The sequence below is a fragment of the Sus scrofa genome, chromosome 10, assembly GCF_000003025.6.
Source record: "Sus scrofa isolate TJ Tabasco breed Duroc chromosome 10, Sscrofa11.1, whole genome shotgun sequence".
NCBI lineage: Eukaryota > Metazoa > Chordata > Mammalia > Artiodactyla > Suidae > Sus > Sus scrofa.
The window spans coordinates 3,850,960-3,858,514 of NC_010452.4; positions in this window are offsets into that span (position 1 = coordinate 3,850,960).

Consider the following 7,555-nt stretch of genomic DNA (forward strand, 5'->3'; position numbering starts at 1 on the left):
ATCCAAAATAAAATAATTAAGTTGAATTCATTGAAACGGTATAATGAGTGCATTAGGTTGAAATTTTCTGCCTTTTTGGTCTTTATAATTACTTAAGGTAAAAGAAAGTACTCTGACATTTTTTAAAACCCTCAACAATGTTAAATTTAAAAGACAAGATCAAGAACATAAATCTACACAAACTCAATGACCATTTTCCTCTTAAAAACAAACGGGAAAAAAGAAAAGAAAAGAAGAGACCTGGATATGTCCTAAAAGTTTACAACAAAGAAACAAAGAGCTACAGGCTTGCATACAAACAAGGATCATTATTATACTTTCAGCATTTTCTTTTTTTTTTTGTCTTTGTCTTTTTGCCTTTTCTGGGGCCGCTCCCGCAGCATATGGAGGTTCCCAGGCTAGGGGTTGAATCGGAGCTGTAGCCACCGGCCTACGCCAGAGCCACAGCAACGCTGGATCCGAGCTGCGTCTGCAACCTACACCACAGCTCACGGCAACGCCGGATCGTTAACCCACTGAGCAAGGGCAGGGACCAAACCCGCACCCTCATGGTTCCTAGTCGGATTCGTTAGCCACTGCGCCACGACGGGAAATCCAACTTTCAGCATATTTTTAAAGAAGCAGTTCCCAGTAGATAAAAATCAGTATTTTTGCCATGAACTTTCAGTCATGTTATAAATAAATTATTTCAAAATATCTTTACGACTGGATATATACACGATACATGTTTTTTAATGAAAACATAACATTCAGGTATCTGCTTGACTGCATTTAATGAATCAATGTTGAAGTTGTCATTTTGAAGACAGTTTCAAGCAAGTTAGTAAATTCATTCTTTTGAAAATATAAAAAAAAAGTTTGCAGTTGTCTCATCAGCAGCAGACAAGGCGATCAGCATGAATGACAAGGAAAAACAATGTCTCTGTAGAAACAAACTGCTGATTGAATTGAATAGTAATCAAATTCAGTAGGAGATAAAAACAGGAGCTTAACCATGGGACATTATTCCAACTCGGGTCTGCACTAGCGCTCTTCTACTAGGAAGTAGGATAACATGATCCGTGATGGTTACAAGCAAGGGCTCTAAGCATGAAGGCTGAGTTTGGATTTGGGTTTCCTAGTTCTTGGTTTTCTGAGCAGCATGATGGGTAACATCTAGAGGGTGCACCGCTGAAAGTATTAAATGAGACTTTTGTGCATAAAATACTTGGTACAATTCCTGGCACAGAGATCAATAAGTCAGTGTTGTTATTGTTGTAACTGTTACTATTACTTTATTATAATCTTTCATGATGGATGCTCTCTCTAAGACTCTGAGTTATTACAAATGACAATTCATATGACCAAGTAAATGGCTCATTATTTCGGCACTTTAAAACAAAAACAAAAATAGTTTTTCACTGCCATTCTCGTATGAAATTTATGTCTCATGTTTCAGAATATTAAAAAATGTATGGTTTCTTTCTTAGATTGAAGAAATACAGTGAGACTATCTAAGGGGCAACTAAGGAAGTTTTTATATTCTGATTTAGGTAGCCACCTTCCAAATAAATATATTTTATGACTACCACCCCCCCTGATTTTTTATATTGCATAACATATAGCTTTCTCATCTAACTGATTGTATTGCAGTTCTATGTTCAGTTATTTATACGGCTTGGTGTAAAATTATTTTAGCAAAATATAGAAATTCAGGGAAATCATGTAGAGCTATAAATCACGGGCTCATAGATTAAAAAGGCAAAGAACTTAAGAGATTTAACTGATGAATGAAAATCAGAGGGTAAGCTGGCATTTCTTCAAAATAACCCCATCCTGCAGCATCTTCATCTTCCACAGCACACTCAGCCAGAGTTCCATATAAAGGCATTTCAATTTAATTTAAATTGGCTGAAACAATCAGATAGCTTTTTCTCTCCTAAATGACTTGCTTTTGCAATGGATGTAAAAGCTATTAGCTTTTTTTCTTTTAAAGCAGGTATGAGGTATGAAGATTTGTCTCTTGAGATACACACTGATTATTAATAAAGAGGTTGTGAAAATTGAACATGACGTTCAGCCAACACAGAAACATAGACTCTGCTAAGTGACAAGTGACATTAAGAGCCCTTGAGAGACAAATCTCTGTCAGAGGATGGAGATCCATGTTGGTGAAAAGGGAATAAAATATTGCCAGTAGAATTCCATATATTACTTGAAGATTATGGTAAACTAAAGCGAACTTGTTGTTCAAGAGATTGTTGTGACATCAGCTTTTGTTAAACTCTTGTCTGACTTGTCAGTCGTCTAAGAAACTCTCTAACAGTTTTTCCATTTTCTTCAGAACCTTCAGAAGCTTCTTGTTTAGTTTTTAGCTCTAGCCTGTCTCATAATGATGGCACAAATATCTCCATGTGGATTAGCAGTCTATTTCCTTTCACTGGTGGTGCCTCAGAATTCTTAAAACTCTGCAGTGACTTGATTACATATTCAGGTTTCACACCTTGGATTATTCAGAATGGCTGCACCTCTTAAACAGGAGGTAATCCATTGGCTGAAACAATCAAGATAGCTTGTTCTCTCCTAAATGACTTGCTTTTGCAATGGATATTAAAGCTATTAGCTTTTTTTTTTTTTAAGCAGGTATGAGGTATGAAGATTTGTCTCTTGAGATACACACTGATTATTAATAAGGAGGTTGTGAAAATTGAACATGATTCCCACCAGTAGTATACATGAGTTCCAATTTTACTCATTCCAACACTGTTACTGACTTTCTAGATTCTAGCTATCCCTGTAGATTTGAGGTAGTATCTCGCTGTGGTTCTGATTCGCATTTCTTTGGTGGCTAATAGTGTCGAGCATCTTTTCATGACACATTGCCCACTTGTAAATCTCCTTTGGACAAATGTCTATTAAGACCCTTTGCCTACTTTTTAATTGGGTCCCGTGTTATAAGTGCTATTTATGTATCCTAGATAATAGATTTTCATAAGTTACATGATTAGCTAATGTTTTCTCTGATTGTGTGGATGGTTTTTCCCTTTCTTGATGGTGTTTTTTAAAGCACAAACCTTTTAAATTTTGGATGAAATCCAATGTAAATATGTTTTCCACAGACAGATAAATTTATCTTAATATAGAACCATATAAATATTAAGATTTAAAACAATATTTAAATAAAATACAAAAAAAGCCAACTGATTCCAGGAAATCAATATGGGATGAAATTAGCTAGGCATTTGAAATTCACATAAGGAACAGTTAAAATAACAGCGATTTGAAATGGAAAACCAGTATCCTTCCTGCCTTTGATAGGTTAGGTGTGCTCCACCTGTGCTCCAGGTATCTCCTAGTGGGGGGGAACCCTACTATAAGAGGTGCAGCCTACAGCTCCAAACTGGACATTCCCTCACAGAAAGCTATCATTTGTAAAAGGTGACCACAAACGCTCAACAGCATTGTGAGCCAGACAGATGCTTAAATTTTGAGAAGGATAGGCTTTGCAAGTGCTGACAGTTCTTTTCAAATAAAACATAGAGGCAACCCAAGAGATTGATGAGAAATGTTCAGAGATATTGGCAATGCTGAAGGTTGTGATGTCTGAGGAAATTACACCAAAGCTTCTTCAAATACTCAGTTGACAACCCGAGATTTTTTCCAGCTAATTCTGTAGCATTTCCATCACAAACCCCCAGTGCATTCCCCTACCCCCATCCTGTCTCATTTGGAAAACATAAGTTTTTCAAAGTCTCTGAGTCAGTATCTATTCTGCAACATTTATTATGCCCTTTTTTTAGATTCCACATGTGATGGCATATGATGTTGGTGTCTCATTGTCTGACTGACTTCACTTAGCATGATAACTTCTAGGCCCATCCATGTTCCTGCAAATGCCGTTATTTCGTTCCTTTTAATGGCTGAGTAATATTCCATTGTGTATATTATGTGTATTCCACATCCTCTTGATCCATTTCTCTGTTGATGGACATTTAGGCTGTTTCCACGTCTTGGCTATTGTGAATAGTGCTGCAATGAACAGTGGAGTACATGTATCTTTTTGAGTCATGGTTTTCTCTGGATTGATGCCCATGAGTGGGATTGCTGGATCAAATGGTAGTTCTATGTTTAGTTTTCTGAGGCATCTCCATACTGTTTTCCACAGTGATTGCACCAATTTACATTCACACCAACAGTGTAATAGGGTTCCCTTTTCTCTATACTCTCTCTAGCATTTATTGTTTGTAGACTTTTTGATGATGGCCATTCTGGCTGGTGGAAGGTGGTACCTCATAGTGCTTTTGATTTGCTTTTCTCTAATAATGAGTGATGTTGAACATCTTTTCATGTGTTTTTTTGACCATCTGAATGTCTTCTTTGGAGAACTGTCCGTTTAGATCTTCTGCCCATTTTTTGATGGGGTTGTTTGTTTTTTTGGTATTGAGGTGCAGAAGGTATTTATAAATTTTGGAGATTAATCCCTTGTCAGTCGCTTCATTTGCATATATTTTCTTCCATTCTGTGGATTGTCTTTTCATTTCGTTTAGGCTTTCCTTTGCTGTGCTGAAACCATGGCTCTTATTTTTCTTGCAGAAACTGTTGCCATTTTTTAAATGTTAGGAAATCAAAACAAAGATGAAATGCAGTGACAAAGAAGGTCAAAGCTAGGAAGTACAAGTTGGGATCTGCAAGAATTCCTTTCACCCTGTCAGCCACTTTCTCTGAAAACCCGATTTGACTGTGGGGAGTACATGGCACCCTGAATGGGAATATCGAAGTGGAGGCTTCCCAGTGAGAACTCAACCTAGGATGCTATAAGAGGAAGCGTAATAGGAAGATGATTTATGATTATCAGTCTTCCACTCCATTGCTCAGCTGATGTATAAACTGAATGGGAACTATCATACTTTTTTTCCCCTAACTAGAGCATCTTACATATGCATATCCATGCATATGAGCAAGAAGAGAGGACCCATCAAAGATAAAGTCATCTGCCACCACATTCAGGGTCATTCACATCCTCCAGTGAAGGCCAAGGTCATTCAAGGTGTTTGTTTTAGTTCCCATTCACAGAGCAGCAGATTCCTCAAAGAGAAAATAGATTTCCTTGCGTTTCAGGGCCAAGTAGGAGGTAAGAGGATTTAAAGGGTATACGTATTTCCCATCATGCCAAGGCAAACAGGGGCTGAACTTGTTCCACAGAACCCACCCAAGCTACAGCAGCGACAATACCAGATCCTTAAACTGCTGAGCCACCAGGAAACTCCTTATTTGGACTTTTTACCAGTTGTTTTTTTTTTTTTTTTCTTACTATTCTATCTTTTCTGTTTAGTAGTGGCCTTAATTATTGAGGATTATTTTTCAAATATGTATCTGTTTCTCTTAAGCAACTGTTAACTATATATATTTCATTGACTGAGTAAACACTTCCTTCTACATCAGCTAACATGCTTTCTGACACAGGCTAGATAGTCGATAAATATTTTTGAAATGTTTAAAATTTAAGTCTTACTTCTTCAAAGTTCTGAAGGATTTTGTGTAGCACTGGAATTATTTCTTCCTGAAGGTGTTTGGTAGAATTCACCAGTGAAATTATCTGGGCCTAGAGTTTCTTTGTGCAATGATGTCTCTGATAGATTTGGGCCTATTGTTTATTACTTATACTTATTCTCAAATAAGGTTTAATACCCAGTGTCTATCAATGAATTTTCTAATTTATCTGAGTTATTGACTTTATTGGAATGAAGTTGTTCGTAATAGTCCCTTAACATTTGAATATGTGTAAACCGTGTGGTGATGCTACCTCAGTCTTTTGTTTATTGGTCATTTGTGTCTTCTCTCTTCTTTTTTCTTTTTATGGCATCTTCTCTCTTCTTTTTTCTTTTTATGGCAGTACCTGCCGCATATGGAAGTTCCCAGGCTAGGGGTCAAATCAGAACTGCAGCAGCAGCCTACACCACGGCTCTGGCAGCACCAGATCTGAGCCACATCTGTGACCTATGGAACAGCTTGCAGCAACGCTGGATCCTTAACCTACTGATTGAGGCCAGGGATCTAACCCACATCCTCACAGAGACGTTGGGTCCTTAACCAGCTGAGTCACAACGGGAACTTAGTCCCTCTTCTTTTCTGGTTCAGTGTTCCTGGAACTGTAATGAGTTTATTGATTATTTCAAAGAACTAGCTTTTGGTTTTACTTATAAATCTATTATTTTAATTTTTTTCTACATAATTCATCCTGCTCTGATCTTTATTAGTTCCTTCCTTCTGCTTCCATTTGCTGTTCTTTCCTAGTTTTGGAATTGGAAAGTAAGGTCAGTGATATGAGAGCTCTCTTATTTTTAATATAGTTATTTAGTTATTATAAATTGTTCTATGAGGGTGCTTTAGTCTCACCAAATAAATTTAGATAAATGTTTCTTCCTTGTGTTGGAAAGGAATTATTAGATACAAAAGTTGCATAAGTTTCTCATGATATGATATTTTCCTCTGACAATGTTTGCGTATGCTGCCTTAAGTCCAAAGAAATTCTATCACACATACTTATCGAATGGCTCTCTTTAGTAAATAATCAAATTCTTTTTTTATGTATACATTTTACTGTTATATATATATATATATATTCTTGACATTTTATAAGATTTTTATCTATTTAAAAATGGAAACTGCATCTGTATGTTTTTATTAATGTGTCCATAAAACATCTAAATTCATGGCTGTGAGGGAAAAATAGATTGAGCTGAATTGATTTCAATTAATTTGACTTGAAACATGATCTGAATTTGCAGCAAAAGTCAGGCAGGAAAAAAATGAAAACCACTTTTTTTTTTCTATAAAAGATTGCCTTGGATTATATTAAAAAATATTGTGCTGTATTCCACCACAGTGAACATCCCAGATGATGGTATCAGCTCAAAGCACAAATCTTCATGGAATTCAGACACAGTTTGTGTTTTGTTTGTTTCAATGACATAGGATGAAAAAATGAGCTTTAGGAGTTCCTGGCGTGGCTCAGCAGAAACGAATCTGAGTAGCATCCATGAGGATGCAGGTTCTATCCCCTGGTGTTGCCATGAGACTGTGGTGTAGTTCGCAGACATGGCTTGGATCTGATGTGGCTGTGGCTGTGACCTGTGATGTAGGCCAGCGGCTACAACTCCAATTCCACCCATCGCCTGGGAGCCTCCATATGCTCCAGGTGTGGCCCTAAAAAGACCAAAAAAAAAAAAAAAAAAAAAAGAGCTTTACATTAAGACTTGAACTATGTTAGTCTTGAAGCAAATGCTTAAGTATGCACTGTGCCAACACTGAACACATTTATAAGTGACAAGGGAGCCCACATATCCTTTAATAAATGTATTTTTACATGTGATATGTGAATATAAGGCAGTATTAGTACTTTCTAACTCAATTTCCTCACTATAAAATGGAGATAATATTCGTACCTATTGCCTAGGTATGTAGTAAGAATAAAATTCATGATGTTTTGACGTTTGTATCCAACTATCTAGTACTTGATAAGTTTTTTGGGTGTTTTTGTTTTGTTTATGTTTTTTAGAGCCGTACCTGGAGCATA